Consider the following 21,583-nt stretch of genomic DNA (forward strand, 5'->3'; position numbering starts at 1 on the left):
CACCAGCAACTGAGCTCACAGTCACCACCAGCACACAGATGCCTGCCACTGGCTCCTCATACCGTCATGCACAAGGACCTCACAGTCCCCCCCAGCACACACATGCCTGCCACTGGCCTTTGAAGACGTCATGAACAACTGAGCTCACAATCACCACCAGCAGACACGTGCCTGCCACTGGCTTTTAACTCCCTACGGCACAAGGACCTCACAATCACCACCAGCAGACACATGCCTGGCAGTGGCCTCTCAACCCATCACACACAAGTACCTCACAGTCACCCCCAGCACACACATGCCTGGCAATGGCCTCTCATGACGTAACGAGGAACTGAGTTCACACTCACCACTAGCACACACATGCCTGGCACTGGCCTCTGAAGACGTAACGAGCAACTGAGCTCACAATCACCACCAGCACACACATGCCTGCCACTGGCCTCTCATGCCCTCAGGCACAACGACTTAAAAATCACCACCAGTAGACTAGTGCCTGGCACTGGCATGTGACAACATCACGAACAACTGAGCTCACAATCACCACCAGCACACACATGCCTGGCAGTGGCCTCTCGCCCTCAGACACAATGACCTCACAATAACCACCAGCAAAAAAAGCCTGGCACTGGCCTCTAACGCCCTAAAGGCACAAGGACCTCACAATCACCACCAGCACACACATGCCTGGCACTGGCCTCTGATGATGTCACGAACAACTGAGCTCACAATCACCACCAGCACACACATGCCTGCCACTGGCCTCTGATGACGTCACGAGCAACTGAGCTCACAATCACCACCAGCACACACATGCCTGCCACTGACCTCTCATGCCCTCAGGCACAACGACTTCAAAATCACCACCAGTAGACTAGTGCCTGGCACTGGCATGTGACAACATCACGAACAACTGAGCTCACAATCACCACCAGCACACACATGCCTGGCACTGGCCTCTCGCCCTCAGACACAATGACCTCACAATAACCACCAGCAAAAAAAGCCTGGCACTGGCCTCTAACGCCCTAAGGCACAAGGACCTCACAATCAACACCAGCACACACATGCCTGCCTCTGGCCTCTGATGATGTCACGAACAACTGAGCTCACAATCACCACCAGCACACACATGCCTGCCACTGGCCTCTCATGACGTCACGAGCAACTGAGCTCACAGTCACCACCAGCACACACATGCCTGCCACTGGCTTCTCACGCCCTCAGGCACAGGGACCTCACAATCACCACCAGCACACACATGCCTGCCACTGGCTTTTAACTCCCTCAGGTACAAGCACCTCACAATCACAACCGGAACACACCAGTCTGACACTGGCCTCTCATGCCTCCACGCACAACTGACCTCAAAATCACCACCAGCACACACATGCCTGCCACTGGCTCCTCATACCATCATGCACAAGGACCTCACAGTCCCCCCCAGCACACACATGCCTGGCACTGGCCACTGATGACATCAGGAACAATTGAGCTCACAATCACCACCAGCACACACATGCCTGGCACTGGCCTCTGATGACGTCACGAGCAACTGAGCTCACAATCACCACCAGCACACACATGCCTGCCACTGGCCTCTCATGCCCTCAGGCACAAGGACTTCAAAATCACCACCAGTAGACTAGTGCCTGACACTGGCATGTGACAACATCACGAACAACTGAGCTCACAATCACCACCAGCACACACATGCCTGTCACTGGCCTCTCGCCCTCAGACACAATGACCTCACAATAACCACCAGCAAAAAAAGCCTGGCACTGGCCTCTAACGCCCTAAGGCACAAGGACCTCACAATCACCACCAGCACACACATGCCTGGCACTGGCCTCTGATGATGTCACGAACAACTGAGCTCACAATCACCACGAGCACACACATGCCTGCCACTGGCCTCTCATGACGTCACGAGCAACTGAGCTCACAATCACCACCAGCACACACATGCCTGGCACTGGCCTCTGATGACGTCACGAAAAACTGAGCTCACAATCACCATCAGCACGCACATGCCTGCCACTGGCCTCTGATGACGTCACGAGCAACTGAGCTCACAGTCACCACCAGCACACACATGCCTGCCACTGGCCTCTGATGACGTCACGAGCAACTGAGCTCACAATCACCACCAGCACACACATGCCTGCCACTGTCTCCTCATACCGTCATGCACAAGGACCTCACAGTCCCCCCCAGCACACACATGCCTGCCACTGGCCTCTAAAGACGTCATGAACAACTGAGCTCACAATCACCACCAGCAGACACGTGCCTGCCACTGGCTTTTAACTCCCTACGGCACAAGGACCTCACAATCACCACCAGCACACACAGGCCTGCCACTGACCTCTCATGCCCTCAGGCACAATGACCTCACAATAACCACCAGCAAAAAAAGCCTGGCACTGGCCTCTAACGCCCTAAAGGCACAAGGACCTCACAATCACCACCAGCACACACATGCCTGGCACTGGCCTCTGATGATGTCACGAACAACTGAGCTCACAATCACCACCAGCACACACATGCCTGGCACTGGCCTCTGATGACGTCACGAACAACTGAGCTCACAATCACCACCAGCACACACATGCCTGGCACTGGCCTCTCATGACGTCACGAGCAACTGAGCTCACAATCACCATCAGCACACACATGCCTGCCACTGGCTTCTCACGCCCTCAGGCACAGGGACCTCACAATCACCACCAGCACACACATGCCTGCCACTGGCTTTTAACTCCCTCAGGTACAAGCACCTCACAATCACAACCAGAACACACGAGTCTGACACTGGCCTCTCATGCCTCCACGCACAACTGACCTCAAAATCACCACCAGCACACACATGCCTGCCACCGGCTCCTCATACCGTCATGCACAAGGACCTCACAGTCCCCCCCAGCACACACATGCCTGGCACCGGCCTCTGATGACATCAGGAACAATTGATCTCACAATCACCACCAGCACACACATGCCTGCCACTGCCTTTTAACTCCCTCAGGTACAAGCACCTCACAATCACAACCAGAACACACGAGTCTGACACTGGCCTCTCATGCCTCCACGCACAACTGACCTCAAAATCACCACCAGCACACACATGCCTGCCACCGGCTCCTCATACCGTCATGCACAAGGACCTCACAGTCACCCCCAGCACACACATGCCTGGCACCGGCCTCTGATGACATCAGGAACAATTGATCTCACAATCACCACCAGCACACACATGCCTGCCACGGGCTTTTAACTCCCTCAGGTACAAGCACCTCACAATGACAACCAGAACACACCAGTCTGACACTGGCCTCTCATGCCTCCACGCACAACTGACCTCAAAATCACCACCAGCACACACATGCCTGGCACTGGCCTCTGATGACGTCACGAAAAACTGAGCTCACAATCACCACCAGCACACACATGCCTGCCACTGGCCTCTGATGACGTCACGAGCAACTGAGCTCACAGTCACCACCAGCACACACATGCCTGCCACTGGCCTCTCATGCCTCCACGCACAACTGACCTCAAAATCACCACCAGCACACACATGCCTGCCACTGGCTCCTCATACCGTCATGCACAAGGACCTCACAGTCCCCCCCAGCACACACATGCCTGCCACTGGCCTTTGAAGACGTCATGAATAACTGAGCTCACAATCACCACCAGCAGACACGTGCCTGCCACTGGCTTTTAACTCCCTACGGCACAAGGACCTCACAATCACCACCAGCAGACACATGCCTGGCACTGGCCTCTCAACCCACCACGCACAAGTACCTCACAGTCACCCCCAGCACACACATGCCTGGCACTCGCCTCTGAAGACGTAACGAGCAACTGAGCTCACAATCACCACCAGCACACACATGCCTGGCACCGGCCTCTGATGACATCAGGAACAATTGAGCTCACAATCACCACCAGCACACACATGCCTGCCACTGGCCTCTCATGCCCTCAGGCACAAGGACCTCAAAATCACCACCACTAGACTAGTGCCTGGCATGGCATGTGACAACATCACGAACAACTGAGCTCACAATCACCACCAGCACACACATGCCTGGCACCGGCCTCTGATGATGTCACGAACAACTGAGCTCACAATCACCACCAACACACACATGCCTGCCACTGGCCTCTCACACCCTCACGCTCAAGGACCTCACAATCACCACCAGCACACACATGCCTGGCAATGGCCTCTGATGACGTCACGAGCAACTGAGCTCACAATCACCACCAGCACACACATGCCTGCCACTGGCCTCTCATGCCCTCATGCACAGGGTCTTCACAATCACCACCAGCCAACACATACCTGCCAGTGGCCTCTCACACCCTCACGCTCAAGGACCTCACAATCACCACCAGCACACACATGCCTGGCACTGGCCTCTCATGAAGTCACGAGCAACTGAGCTCACAATCACCACCAGCACACACATGCCTGCCACTGGCTTCTCACGCCCTCAGGCACAGGGACCTCACAATCACCACCAGCACACACATGCCTGCCACTGCCTTTTAACTCCCTCAGGTACAAGCACCTCACAATCACAACCAGAACACACCAGTCTGACACTGGCCTCTCATGCCTCCACGCACAACTGACCTCAAAATCACCACCAGCACACACATGCCTGCCACTGGCTCCTCATACCGTCATGCACAAGGACCTCACAGTCCCCCCCAGCACACACATGCCTGCCACTGGCCTCTGAAGACGTCATGAACAACTGAGCTCACAATCATCACCAGCAGACACGTGCCTGCCACTGGCTTTTAACTCCCTACGGCACAAGTACCTCACAGTCACCGCCAGCACACACATGCCTGGCACTGGCCTCTGAAGACGTAACGATAAACTGAGCTCACAATCACCACCAGCACACACATGCCTGGCACCGGCCTCTGATGACATCAGGAACAATTGAGCTCACAATCACCACCAGCACACACATGCCTGCCACTGACCTCTCATGCCCTCAGGCACAAGGACCTCAAAATCACCACCACTAGACTAGTGCCTGGCATGGCATGTGACAACATCACGAACAACTGAGCTCACAATCACCACCAGCACACACATGCCTGGCACTGGCCTCTCGCCCTCAGACACAATGACCTCAAAATAACCACCAGCAAAAAAAAGCCTGGCACTGGCCTCTAACGCCCTAAGGCACAAGGACCTCACAATCACCACCAGCACACACATGCCTGACACTGGCCTCTGATGATGTCAAGAACAACTGAGCTCACAATCACCACCAGCACACACATGCCTGGCACTGGCCTCTGATGATGTCACGAACAACTGAGCTCACAATCACCACCAGCACACACATGCCTGCCACTGGCCTCTCACACCCTCACGCTCAAGGACCTCACAATCACCACCAGCACACACATGCCTGACAATGGCCTCTCATGACGTCACGAGCAACTGAGCTCACAATCACCACCAGCACACACATGCCTGCCACTGGCCTCTCATGCCCTCAGGCACAGGGTCTTCACAATCACCACGAGCCAACACATACCTGCCAGTGGCCTCTCACACCCTCACGCTCAAGGACCTCACAATCACCACCAGCACACACATGCCTGCCACTGGCCTCTGATGACATCAGGAACAACTGAGCTCACAATCACCACCAGCACACACATGCCTGCCACTGGCTTCTCACGCCCTCAGGCACAGCGACCTCACAATCACCACCAGCACACACATGCCTGCCACTGGCTTTTAACTCCCTCAGGTACAAGCACCTCACAATCACAACCAGAACACACGAGTCTGACACTGGCCTCTCATGCCTCCACGCACAACTGACCTCACAATCACCACCAGCACACACATGCCTGCCACTGGCTCCTCATACCGTCATGCACAAGGACCTCACAGTCCCCCCCAGCACACACATGCCTGCCACTGGCCTCTGAAGACGTCATGAACAACTGAGCTCACAATCATCACCAGCAGACACGTGCCTGCCACTGGCTTTTAACTCCCTACGGCACAAGGACCTCACAATCACCACCAGCAGACACATGCCTGGCACTGGCCTCTCAACCCATCACGCACAAGTACCTCACAGTCACCCCCAGCACACACATGCCTGGCACTCGCCTCTGAAGACGTAACGAGAAACTGAGCTCACAATCACCACCAGCACACACATGCCTGGCACCGGCCTCTGATGACATCAGGAACAATTGAGCTCACAATCACCACCAGCACACACATGCCTGCCACTGGCCTCTCATGCCCTCAGGCACAAGGACCTCAAAATCACCACCACTAGACTAGTGCCTGGCATGGCATGTGACAACATCACGAACAACTGAGCTCACAATCACCACCAGCACACACATGCCTGGCACTGGCCTCTCGCCCTCAGACACAATGACCTCACAATAACCACCAGCAAAAAAAAGCCTGGCACTGGCCTCTAACGCCCTCAGGCACAAGGACCTCACAATCACCACCAGCACACACATGCCTGCCACTGGCCTCTGATGATGTCACGAACAACTCAGCTCACAATCACCACCAGCACACACATGCCTGGCACTGGCCTCTGATGATGTCACGAACAACTGAGCTCACAATCACCACCAGCACACACATGCCTGCCACTGGCCTCTCACACCCTCACGTTCAAGGACCTCACAATCACCACCAGCACACACATGCCTGGCAATGGCATCTCATGACGTCACGAGCAACTGAGCTCACAATCACCACCAGCACACACATGCCTGCCACTGGCTTCTCACGCCCTCAGGCACAGCAACCTCACAATCACCACCAGCACACACATGCCTGCCACTGGCTTTTAACTCCCTCAGGTACAAGCACCTCACAATCACAACCAGAACACACCAGTCTGACACTGGCCTCTCATGCCTCCACGCACAACTGACCTCAAAATCACCACCAGCACACACATGCCTGCCACTGGCTCCTCATACCGTCATGCACAAGGACCTCACAGTCCCCCCCAGCACACACATGCCTGCCACTGGCCTCTGAAGACGTCATGAACAACTGAGCTCACAATCATCACCAGCAGACACGTGCCTGCCACTGGCTTTTAACTCCCTACGGCACAAGTACCTCACAGTCACCGCCAGCACACACATGCCTGGCACTGGCCTCTGAAGACGTAACGATAAACTGAGCTCACAATCACCACCAGCACACACATGGCTGGCACCGGCCTCTGATGACATCAGGAACAATTGAGCTCACAATCACCACCAGCACACACATGCCTGCCACTGACCTCTCATGCCCTCAGGCACAAGGACCTCAAAATCACCACCACTAGACTAGTGCCTGGCATGGCATGTGACAACATCACGAACAACTGAGCTCACAATCACCACCAGCACACACATGCCTGGCACTGGCCTCTCGCCCTCAGACACAATGACCTCAAAATAACCACCAGCAAAAAAAAGCCTGGCACTGGCCTCTAACGCCCTAAGGCACAAGGACCTCACAATCACCACCAGCACACACATGCCTGACACTGGCCTCTGATGATGTCAAGAACAACTGAGCTCACAATCACCACCAGCACACACATGCCTGGCACTGGCCTCTGATGATGTCACGAACAACTGAGCTCACAATCACCACCAGCACACACATGCCTGCCAGTGGCCTCTCACACCCTCACCCTCAAGGACCTCACAATCACCACCAGCACACACATGCCTGACAATGGCCTCTCATGACGTCACGAGCAACTGAGCTCACAATCACCACCAGCACACACATGCCTGCCACTGGCCTCTCATGCCCTCAGGCACAGGGTCTTCACAATCACCACGAGCCAACACATACCTGCCAGTGGCCTCTCACACCCTCACGCTCAAGGACCTCACAATCACCACCAGCACACACATGCCTGCCACTGGCCTCTGATGACATCAGGAACAACTGAGCTCACAATCACCACCAGCACACACATGCCTGCCACTGGCTTCTCACGCCCTCAGGCACAGCGACCTCACAATCACCACCAGCACACACATGCCTGCCACTGCCTTTTAACTCCCTCAGGTACAAGCACCTCACAATCACAACCAGAACACACCAGTCTGACACTGGCCTCTCATGCCTCCACGCACAACTGACCTCACAATCACCACCAGCACACACATGCCTGCCACTGGCTCCTCATACCGTCATGCACAAGGACCTCACAGTCCCCCCCAGCACACACATGCCTGCCACTGGCCTCTGAAGACGTCATGAACAACTGAGCTCACAATCATCACCAGCAGACACGTGCCTGCCACTGGCTTTTAACTCCCTACGGCACAAGGACCTCACAATCACCACCAGCAGACACATGCCTGGCACTGGCCTCTCAACCCATCACGCACAAGTACCTCACAGTCACCCCCAGCACACACATGCCTGGCACTCGCCTCTGAAGACGTAACGAGAAACTGAGCTCACAATCACCACCAGCACACACATGCCTGGCACCGGCCTCTGATGACATCAGGAACAATTGAGCTCACAATCACCACCAGCACACACATGCCTGCCACTGGCCTCTCATGCCCTCAGGCACAAGGACCTCAAAATCACCACCACTAGACTAGTGCCTGGCATGGCATGTGACAACATCACGAACAACTGAGCTCACAATCACCACCAGCACACACATGCCTGGCACTGGCCTCTCGCCCTCAGACACAATGACCTCACAATAACCACCAGCAAAAAAAAGCCTGGCACTGGCCTCTAACGCCCTCAGGCACAAGGACCTCACAATCACCACCAGCACACACATGCCTGCCACTGGCCTCTGATGATGTCACGAACAACTCAGCTCACAATCACCACCAGCACACACATGCCTGCCACTGGCCTCTGATGATGTCACGAACAACTGAGCTCACAATCACCACCAGCACACACATGCCTGCCACTGGCCTCTCACACCCTCACGTTCAAGGACCTCACAATCACCACCAGCACACACATGCCTGGCAATGGCATCTCATGACGTCACGAGCAACTGAGCTCACAATCACCACCAGCACACACATGCCTGCCACTGGCCTCTCATGCCCTCAGGCACAGGGTCTTCACAATCACCACCAGCCAACACATACCTGCCAGTGGCCTCTCACACCCTCACGCTCAAGGACCTCACAATCACCACCAGCACACACATGCCTGGCACTGGCCTCTCATGACGTCATGAGCAACTGAGCTCACAATCACCACCAGCACACACATGCCTGCCACTGGCTTCTCACGCCCTCAGGCACAGGGACCTCATAATCACCACCAGCACACACATGCCTGCCACTGGCTTTTAACTCCCTCAGGTACAAGCACCTCACAATCACAACCAGAACACACGAGTCTGACACTGGCCTCTCATGCCTCCACGCACAACTGACCTCAAAATCACCACCAGCACACACATGCCTGCCACTGGCTCCTCATACCGTCATGCACAAGGACCTCACAGTCCCCCCCAGCACACACATGCCGGCCACTGGCCTCTGAAGACGTCATGGACAACTGAGCTCACAATCACCACCAGCAGACACGTGCCTGCCAATGGCTTTTAACTCCCTACAGCACAAGGACCTCACAATCACCACCAGCACACACATGCCTGGCACTGGCCTCTCAACCCGTCACGCACAAGTACCTCACAATCACCCCCAGCACACACATGCCTGGCAATGGCCTCTCATGACGTCACGAAAAACTGAGCTCACAATCACCACCAGCACACACATGCCTGGCACCGGCCTCTGATGACATCAGGAACAATTGAGCTCACAATCACCACCAGCACACACATGCCTGCCACTGGCCTCTCATGCCCTCAGGCACAAGGACCTCAAAATCATCACCACTAGACTAGTGCCTGGCACTGGCATGTGGCAACATCACGAACAACTGAGCTCACAATCACCACCAGCACACACATGCCTGACACTGGCCTCTGATGATGTCACGAACAACTGAGCTCACAATCACCACCAGCACACACATGCCTGCCACTGGCCTCTGATGATGTCACAAACAACTGAGCTCACAATCACCACCAGCACACACATGCCTGCCACTGGCCTCTCACACCCTCACGCACAGGGTCTTCACAATCACCACCAGCCAACACATACCTGCCACTGGCCTCTCACACCCTCACGCTCAAGGACCTCACAATCACCACCAGCAGAAACATGCCTGGCAATGGCCTCTCATGACGTCACGAGCAACTGATCTCACAATCACCACCAGCACACACATGCCTGCCACTGGCTTTTAACTCCCTCAGGTACAAGCACCTCACAATCACAACCAGAACACACCAGTCTGACACTGGCCTCTCATGCCTCCACGCACAACTGACCTCAAAATCACCACCAGCACACACATGCCTGCCACTGGCTCCTCATACCGTCATGCACAAGGACCTCACAGTCCCCCCCAGCACACACATGCCTGCCACTGGCCTCTGAAGACGTCACGAACAACTGAGCTGACAATTACCACCAGCACACACATGCCTGGCACCGGCCTCTGAAGACGTCATGAACAACTGAGCTCACAATCACCACCATCACACACATGCCTGGCACTGGCTTTTAACTCCCTCAGGTACAAGCACCTCACAATCACAACCAGAACACACCAGTCTGACACTGGCCTCTCATGCCCTCAGGCACAAGGACCTCAAAATCACTACCAGTAGACTAGTGACTGGCACTGGCATGTGACAACATCACGAACAACTGAGCTCACAATCACCACCAGCACACACATGCCTGCCACTGGCCTCTCGCACTCAGACACAATGACCTCACAATAACCACCAGCACACACATGCCTGGCACTTGCCTCTAACGCCCTAAGGCACAAGGACCTCACAATCACCACCAGCACACACATGCCTGGCACTGGCCTCTCATGCCCTCAGGCACAGGGTCTTCAAAATCACCACCAGCCAACACATACCTGCCACTGGCCTCTCATGCCCTCAGGCACAAGGACCTCAAAATCACCATCACTAGACTAGTGCCTGGCACTGGCATGTGACAACATCACGAACAACTGAGCTCACAATCACCACCAGCACACACATGCCTGGCACTGGCCTCTCGCCCTCAGACACAATGACCTCACAATAACCACCAGCACACACATGCCTGGCACTTGCCTCTAACGCCCTAAGGCACAAGGACCTCACAATCACCACCAGCACACACATGCCTGGCACTGGCCTCTGATGATGTCAAGAACAACTGAGCTCACAATCACCACCAGCACACACATGCCTGGCACTGGCCTCTGATGATGTCACGAACAACTGAGCTCATAATCACCACCAGCACACACATGCCTGCCACTGGCCTCTGATGATGTCACGAGCAACTGAGCTCACAATCACCACCAGCAGACACATGCCTGCCAGTGGCCTCTCACACCCTCACCCTCAAGGACCTCACAATCACCACCAGCACACACATGCCTGGCAATGGCCTCTCATGACGTCACGAGCAACTGAGCTCACAATCACCACCAGCACACACATGCCTGTCACTGGCCTCTCATGCCCTCAGGCACAGGGTCTTCACAATCACCACCAGCCAACACATACCTGCCAGTGGCCTCTCACACCCTCACGCTCAAGGACCTCACAATCACCACCAGCACACACATGCCTGGCACCGGCCTCTCATGAAGTCACGAGCAACTGAGCTCACAATCACCACCAGCACACACATGCCTGCCACTGGCTTCTCACGCCCTCAGGCACAGCGACCTCACAATCACCACCAGCACACACATGCCTGCCACTGCCTTTTAACTCCCTCAGGTACAAGCACCTCACAATCACAACCAGAACACACCAGTCTGACACTGGCCTCTCATGCCTCCACGCACAACTGACCTCAAAATCACCACCAGCACACACATGCCTGCCACTGGCTCCTCATACCGTCATGCACAAGGACCTCACAGTCCCCCCCAGCACACACATGCCGGCCACTGGCCTCTGAAGACGTCATGGACAACTGAGCTCACAACCACCACCAGCAGACACGTGCCTGCCAATCGCTTTTAACTCCCTACAGCACAAGGACCTCACAATCACCACCAGCACACACATGCCTGGCACTGGCCTCTCAACCCGTCACGTACAAGTACCTCACAATCACCCCCAGCACACACATGCCTGGCAATGGCCTCTCATGACGTCACGAAAAACTGAGCTCACAATCACCACCAGCACACACATGCCTGGCACCGGCCTCTGATGACATCAGGAACAATTGAGCTCACAATCACCACCAGCACACACATGCCTGCCACTGGCCTCTCATGCCCTCAGGGACAAGGACCTCAAAATCACCACCAGTAGACTAGTGCCTGGCATGGCATGTGGCAACATCACGAACAACTGAGCTCACAATCACCACCAGCACACACATGCCTGCCACTGGCCTCTGATGATGTCACGAACAACTGAGCTCACAATCACCACCAGCACACACATGCCTGCCACTGGCCTCTCGCCCTCAGACACAATGACCTCACAATAACCACCAGCACACACATGCCTGGCACTGGCCTCTGATGATGTCACGAACAACTGAGCTCACAGTCACCATCAGCACACACATGCCTGGCACTGGCCTCTGATGATGTCACGAACAACTGAGCTCACAATCACCACCAGCACACACATGCCTGCCACTGCCTTTTAACTCCCTCAGGTACAAGCACCTCACAATCACAACCAGAACACACCAGTCTGACACTGGCCTCTCATGCCTCCACGCACAACTGACCTCAAAATCACCACCAGCACACTCATGCCTGCCACTGGATCCTCATACCGTCATGCACAAGGACCTCACAGTCCCCCCCAGCACACACATGCCTGGCAATGGCCTCTGAAGACGTCATGAACAACTGAGCTCACAATCACCACCAGCAGACACGTGCCTGCCACTGGCTTTTAACTCCCTACGGCACAAGGACCTCACAATCACAACCAGCACACACATGCCTGCCACTGGCCTCTCAACCCGTCACGCACAAGTACCTCACAGTCACACCCAGCACACACAAGCCTGGCACTGGCCTCTGAAGACGTAATGAGCAACTGAGCTCACAATCACCACCAGCACACACATGCCTGGCACCGGCCTCTGATGACATCAGGAACAATTGAGCTCACAATCACCACCAGCAGACACATGCCTGCCACTGGCCTCTCATGCCCTCAGGCACAAGGACCTCAAAATCACCACCAGTAGACTAGTGCCTAGCACTGGCATGTGACAACATCACGAACAACTGAGCTCACAATCACCACCAGCACACACATGCCTGGAACTGGCCTCTGAAGATGTCTCGAGCAACTGAGCTCACAGTCACCACCAGCACACACATGCCTGGCAATGGCCTCTCATGACGTAACGAGCAACTGAGTTCACAATCACCACCAGCACACACATGCCTGGCACTGGCCTCTGATGACATCAGGAACAATTGAGCTCACAATCACCACCAGCACACACATGCCTGCCAATGGCCTCTCATGACGTCACGAGCAACTGAGCTCACAATCACCACCAGCACACACATGCCTGCCACTGGCCTCTCATGCCCTCACGCTCAAGGACCTTACAATCACCACCAGCAGAAACATGCCTGGCAATGGCCTCTCATGACGTCACGAGCAACTGAGCTCACAATCACCACCATCACACACATGCCTGGCACTGGCTTCTCACGCCCTCAGGCACAGGGACCTCACAATCACCACCAGCACACACATGCCTGCCACTGGCTTCTCACGCCCTCAGGCACAGGGACCTCACAATCACCACCAGCACACACATGCCTGCCACTGCCTTTTAACTCCCTCAGGTACAAGCACCTCACAATCACAACCAGAACACACCAGTCTGACACTGGCCTCTCATGCCTCCACGCACAACTGACCTCAAAATCACCACCAGCACACACATGCCTGCCACTGGCTCCTCATACCGTCATGCACAAGGACCTCACAGTCCCCCCCAGCACACACATGCCGGCCACTGGCCTCTGAAGACGTCATGGACAACTGAGCTCACAATCACCACCAGCAGACACGTGCCTGCCAATGGCTTTTAACTCCCTACAGCACAAGGACCTCACAATCACCACCAGCACACACATGCCTGGCACTGGCCTCTGAAGACGTAACGAGCAACTGACCTCACAATCACAACCAGCACACACATGCCTGCCACTGGCCTCTCAACCCGTCACGCACAAGTACCTCACAGTCACACCCAGCACACACAAGCCTGGCACTGGCCTCTGAAGACGTAATGAGCAACTGAGCTCACAATCACCACCAGCACACACATGCCTGGCACCGGCCTCTGATGACATCAGGAACAATTGAGCTCACAATCACCACCAGCAGACACATGCCTGCCACTGGCCTCTCATGCCCTCAGGCACAAGGACCTCAAAATCACCACCAGTAGACTAGTGCCTGGCACTGGCATGTGACAACATCACGAACAACTGAGCTCACAATCACCACCAGCACACACATGCCTGGAACTGGCCTCTGAAGATGTCTCGAGCAACTGAGCTCACAGTCACCACCAGCACACACATGCCTGGCAATGGCCTCTCATGACGTAACGAGCAACTGAGTTCACAATCACCACCAGCACACACATGCCTGGCACTGGCCTCTGATGACATCAGGAACAATTGAGCTCACAATCACCACCAGCACACACATGCCTGCCAATGGCCTCTCATGACGTCACGAGCAACTGAGCTCACAATCACCACCAGCACACACATGCCTGCCACTGGCCTCTCATGCCCTCACGCTCAAGGACCTTACAATCACCACCAGCAGAAACATGCCTGGCAATGGCCGCTCATGACGTCACGTGCAACTGAGCTCACAATCACCACCATCACACACATGCCTGGCACTGGCTTCTCACGCCCTCAGGCACAGGGACCTCACAATCACCACCAGCACACACATGCCTGCCACTGGCTTCTCACGCCCTCAGGCACAGGGACCTCACAATCACCACCAGCACACACATGCCTGCCACTGCCTTTTAACTCCCTCAGGTACAAGCACCTCACAATCACAACCAGAACACACCAGTCTGACACTGGCCTCTCATGCCTCCACGCACAACTGACCTCAAAATCACCACCAGCACACACATGCCTGCCACTGGCTCCTCATACCGTCATGCACAAGGACCTCACAGTCCCCCCCAGCACACACATGCCGGCCACTGGCCTCTGAAGACGTCATGGACAACTGAGCTCACAATCACCACCAGCAGACACGTGCCTGCCAATGGCTTTTAACTCCCTACGGCACAAGGACCTCACAATCACCACCAGCACACACATGCCTGGCACTGGCCTCTGAAGACGTAACGAGCAACTGACCTCACAATCACAACCAGCACACACATGCCTGCCACTGGCCTCTCAACCCGTCACGCACAAGTACCTCACATTCACACCCAGCACACACAAGCCTGGCACTGGCCTCTGAAGACGTAATGAGCAACTGAGCTCACAATCACCACCAGCACACACATGCCTGGCACCGGCCTCTGATGACATCAGGAACAATTGAGCTCACAATCACCACCAGCAGACACATGCCTGCCACTGGCCTCTCATGCCCTCAGGCACAAGGACCTCAAAATCACCACCAGTAGACTAGTGCCTGGCACTGGCATGTGACAACATCACGAACAACTGAGCTCACAATCACCACCAGCACACACATGCCTGGAACTGGCCTCTGAAGATGTCTCGAGCAACTGAGCTCACAGTCACCACCAGCACACACATGCCTGGCAATGGCCTCTCATGACGTAACGAGCAACTGAGTTCACAATCACCACCAGCACACACATGCCTGGCACTGGCCTCTGATGACATCAGGAACAATTGAGCTCACAATCACCACCAGCACACACATGCCTGCCAATGGCCTCTCATGACGTCACGAGCAACTGAGCTCACAATCACCACCAGCACACACATGCCTGCCACTGGCCTCTCATGCCCTCACGCTCAAGGACCTTACAATCACCACCAGCAGAAACATGCCTGGCAATGGCCTCTCATGACGTCACGAGCAACTGAGCTCACAATCACCACCATCACACACATGCCTGGCACTGGCTTCTCACGCCCTCAGGCACAGGGACCTCACAATCACCACCAGCACACACATGCCTGCCACTGGCTTCTCACGCCCTCAGGCACAGGGACCTCACAATCACCACCAGCACACACATGCCTGCCACTGCCTTTTAACTCCCTCAGGTACAAGCACCTCACAATCACAACCAGAACACACCAGTCTGACACTGGCCTCTCATGCCTCCACGCACAACTGACCTCAAAATCACCACCAGCACACACATGCCTGCCACTGGCTCCTCATACCGTCATGCACAAGGACCTCACAGTCCCCCCCAGCACACACATGCCGGCCACTGGCCTCTGAAGACGTCATGGACAACTGAGCTCACAATCACCACCAGCAGACACGTGCCTGCCAATGGCTTTTAACTCCCTACGGCACAAGGACCTCACAATCACCACCAGCACACACATGCCTGGCACTGGCCTCTGAAAGACGTAACGAGCAACTGAGCTCACAATCACCACCAGCACACACATGCCTGGCACCGGCCTCTGATGACATCAGGAACAATTGAGCTCACAATCACCACCAGCAGACACATGCCTGCCACTGGCCTCTCATGCCCTCAGGCACAAGGACGTCAAAATCACCATCACTAGACTAGTGCCTGGCACTGGCATGTGACAAAATCACGAACAACTGAGCTCACAATCACCACCAGCACACACATGCCTGGCACTGGCCTCTCGCCCTCAGACACAATGACCTCACAATAACCACCAGCACACAGATGCCTGGCACTGGCCTCTGATGATGTCACGAACAACTGAGCTCACAATCACCACCAGCAGACACATGCCTGCCACTGGCCTCTCACACCCTCACACTCAAGGACCTCACAATCACCACCAGCACACACATGCCTGACAATGGCCTCTCATGACGTCACGAGCAACTGAGCTCACAATCACCACCAGCACACACATGCTTGCCACTGGCCTCTCATGCCCTCACGCACAGGGTCTTCACAATCACCACGAGCCAACACATACCTGCCACTGGCCTCTCACACCCTCACGCTCAAGGACCTCACAATCACCACCAGCAGAAACATGCCTGGCAATGGTCTCTCATGACATCACGAGCAACTGAGCTCACAATCACCACCATCACACACATGACTGGCACTGCCTTTTAACTCCCTCAGGTACAAGCACCTCACAATCACAACCAGAACACACCAGTCTGACACTGGCCTCTCATGCCTCCACGCACAACTGACCTCAAAATCACCACCAGCACACACATGCCTGCCACTGGCTCCTCATACCGTCATGCACAAGGACCTCACAGTCCCCCCCAGCACACACATGCCTGCCACTGGCCTCTGAAGACGTCATGAACAACTGAGCTCACAATCACCACCAGCACACACATGCCTGGCACCGGCCTCTGAAGACGTCATGAACAACTGAGCTAACAATCACCACCAGCACACACATGCCTGCCACTGGCCTCTCATGCCCTCAGGCACAAGGACCTCAAAATCACCACCAGTAGACTAGTGCCTGGCGCTGGCATGTGACAACATCACGAACAACTGAGCTCACAATCACCACCAGCACACACATGCCTGCCACTGGCCTCTCGCCCTCAGACACAATGACCTCACAATAACCACCAGCACACACATGCCTGGCACTTGCCTCTAACGCCCTAAGGCACAAGGACCTCACAATCACCACCAGCACACACATGCCTGCCACTGGCCTCTGATGATGTCACGAACAACTGAGCTCACAATCACCATCAGCACACACATGCCTGGCACTGGCCTCTGATGATGTCACGAACAACTGAGATCACAATCACCACCAGCACACACATGCCTGCCACTGGCCTCTCATGCCCTCAGGCACAGGGTCTTCACAATCACCACCAGCCAACACATACTTGCCACTGGCCTCTCATGCCCTCAGGCACAAGGACCTCAAAATCACCATCACTAGACTAGTGCCTGGCACTGGCATGTGACAACATCACGAACAACTGAGCTCACAATCACCACCAGCACACACATGCCTGGCACTGGCCTCTCGCCCTCAGACACAATGACCTCACAATAACCACCAGCACACACATGCCTGGCACTTGCCTCTAACGCCCTAAGGCACAAGGACCTCACAATCACCACCAGCACACACATGCCTGGCACTGGCCTCTGATGATGTCAAGAACAACTGAGCTCACAATCACCACCAGCACACACATGCCTGGCACTGGCCTCTGATGATGTCACGAACAACTGAGCTCACAATCACCACCAGCACACACATGCCTGGCACTGGCCTCTGATGACGTCACGAGCAACTGAGCTCACAATCACCACCAGCACACACATGCCTGCCACTAGCCTCTCATGCCCTCAGGCACAGGGTCTTCACAATCACCACCAGCCAACACATACCTGCCAGTGGCCTCTCAACCCGTCACGCACAAGTACCTCACAGTAACCCCCAGCACACACATGCCTGGCACTGGCCTCTGAAGACGTAACGAGCAACTGAGCTCACAATCACCACCAGCACACAGATGCCTGGCACCGGCCTCTGATGACATCAGGAACAATTGAGCTCACAATCACCACCAGCACACACATACCTGCCACTGGCCTCTCACACCCTCACGCTCAAGGACCTCACAATCACCACCAGCAGAAACATGCCTGGCAATGGTCTCTCATGACATCACGAGCAACTGAGCTCACAATCACCACCATCACACACATGACTGGCACTGCCTTTTAACTCCCTCAGGTACAAGCACCTCACAATCACAACCAGAACACACCAGTCTGACACTGGCCTCTCATGCCTCCACGCACAACTGACCTCAAAATCACCACCAGCACACACATGCCTGCCACTGGCTCCTCATACCGTCATGCACAAGGACCTCACAGTCCCCCCCAGCACACACATGCCTGCCACTGGCCTCTGAAGACGTCATGAACAACTGAGCTCACAATCACCACCAGCACACACATGCCTGGCACCGGCCTCTGAAGACGTCATGAACAACTGAGCTAACAATCACCACCAGCACACACATGCCTGCCACTGGCCTCTCATGCCCTCAGGCACAAGGACCTCAAAATCACCACCAGTAGACTAGTGCCTGGCGCTGGCATGTGACAACATCACGAACAACTGAGCTCACAATCACCACCAGCACACACATGCCTGCCACTGGCCTCTCGCCCTCAGACACAATGACCTCACAATAACCACCAGCACACACATGCCTGGCACTTGCCTCTAACGCCCTAAGGCACAAGGACCTCACAATCACCACCAGCACACACATGCCTGCCACTGGCCTCTGATGATGTCACGAACAACTGAGCTCACAATCACCATCAGCACACACATGCCTGGCACTGGCCTCTGATGATGTCACGAACAACTGAGATCACAATCACCACCAGCACACACATGCCTGCCACTGGCCTCTCATGCCCTCAGGCACAGGGTCTTCACAATCACCACCAGCCAACACATACTTGCCACTGGCCTCTCATGCCCTCAGGCACAAGGACCTCAAAATCACCATCACTAGACTAGTGCCTGGCACTGGCATGTGACAACATCACGAACAACTGAGCTCACAATCACCACCAGCACACACATGCCTGGCACTGGCCTCTCGCCCTCAGACACAATGACCTCACAATAACCACCAGCACACACATGCCTGGCACTTGCCTCTAACGCCCTAAGGCACAAGGACCTCACAATCACCACCAGCACACACATGCCTGGCACTGGCCTCTGATGATGTCAAGAACAACTGAGCTCACAATCACCACCAGCACACACATGCCTGGCACTGGCCTCTGATGATGTCACGAACAACTGAGCTCACAATCACCACCAGCACACACATGCCTGGCACTGGCCTCTGATGACGTCACGAGCAACTGAGCTCACAATCACCACCAGCACACACATGCCTGCCACTAGCCTCTCATGCCCTCAGGCACAGGGTCTTCACAATCACCACCAGCCAACACATACCTGCCACTGGCCTCTCAACCCGTCACGCACAAGTACCTCACAGTAACCCCCAGCACACACATGCCTGGCACTGGCCTCTGAAGACGTAACGAGCAACTGAGCTCACAATCACCACCAGCACACAGATGCCTGGCACCGGCCTCTGATGACATCAGGAACAATTGAGCTCACAATCACCACCAGCACACACATGCCTGCCACTGGCCTCTCATGCCCTCAGGCACAAGGACGTCAAAATCACCATCACTAGACTAGTGCCTGGCACTGGCATGTGACAAAATCACGAACAACTGAGCTCACAATCACCACCAGCACACACATGCCTGGCACTGGCCTCTCGCCCTCAGACACAATGACCTCACAATAACCACCAGCACACACATGCCTGGCACTGGCCTCTGATGACATCAGGAACAGTTGAGCTCACAATCACCATCAGCACACACATGCCTGCCACTGGCCTCTGATGATGTCACGAACAACTGAGCTCACAATCACCACCAGCACACACATGCCTAGCACTGGCCTCTGATGATGTCACGAACAACTGAGCTCACAATCACCACCAGCACACACATGCCTGCCACTGGCCTCTCATGCCCTCAGGCACAAGGACCTCAAAATCACCACCAGTAGACTAGTGCCTGGCACTGGCATGTGACAACATCACGAACAACTGAGCTCACAATCACCACCAGCACACACATGCCTGGAACTGGCCTCTGAAGATGTCTCGAGCAACTGAGCTCACAGTCACCACCAGAACACACATGCCTGGCAATGGCCTCTCATGACGTAACGAGCAACTGAGCTCACAATCACCACCAGCACACACATGCCTGGCACTGGCCTCTGATGACATCAGGAACAATTTAGCTCACAATCACCACCAGCACACAAATGCCTGCCACTGGCCTCTCATGCCCTCAGGCACAGGGTCTTCACAATCACCACCAGCCAACACATACCTGCCACTGGCCCCTCACACCCTCACGCACAAGGACCTCACAATCACCACCAGCAGAAACATGCCTGGCCCTGGCCTCTCACGCCCTCACACACAACTCCCCTCACAATCACCCCCAACACACACATGCCTGGCACTGGACTCTCATCACGTCAAGAGCAACTGAGCTCACAATCACCACCAGCACACACATGCCTGGCACTGGCCTCTGAAGACGTCATGAACAACTGAGCTCACAATCACCACCAGCAGACACGTGCCTGCCACTGGCTTTTTACTCCCTCAGGCAC

Source organism: Struthio camelus, chromosome 5 (genome assembly GCF_040807025.1).
Source record: "Struthio camelus isolate bStrCam1 chromosome 5, bStrCam1.hap1, whole genome shotgun sequence".
Lineage (NCBI taxonomy): Eukaryota > Metazoa > Chordata > Aves > Struthioniformes > Struthionidae > Struthio > Struthio camelus.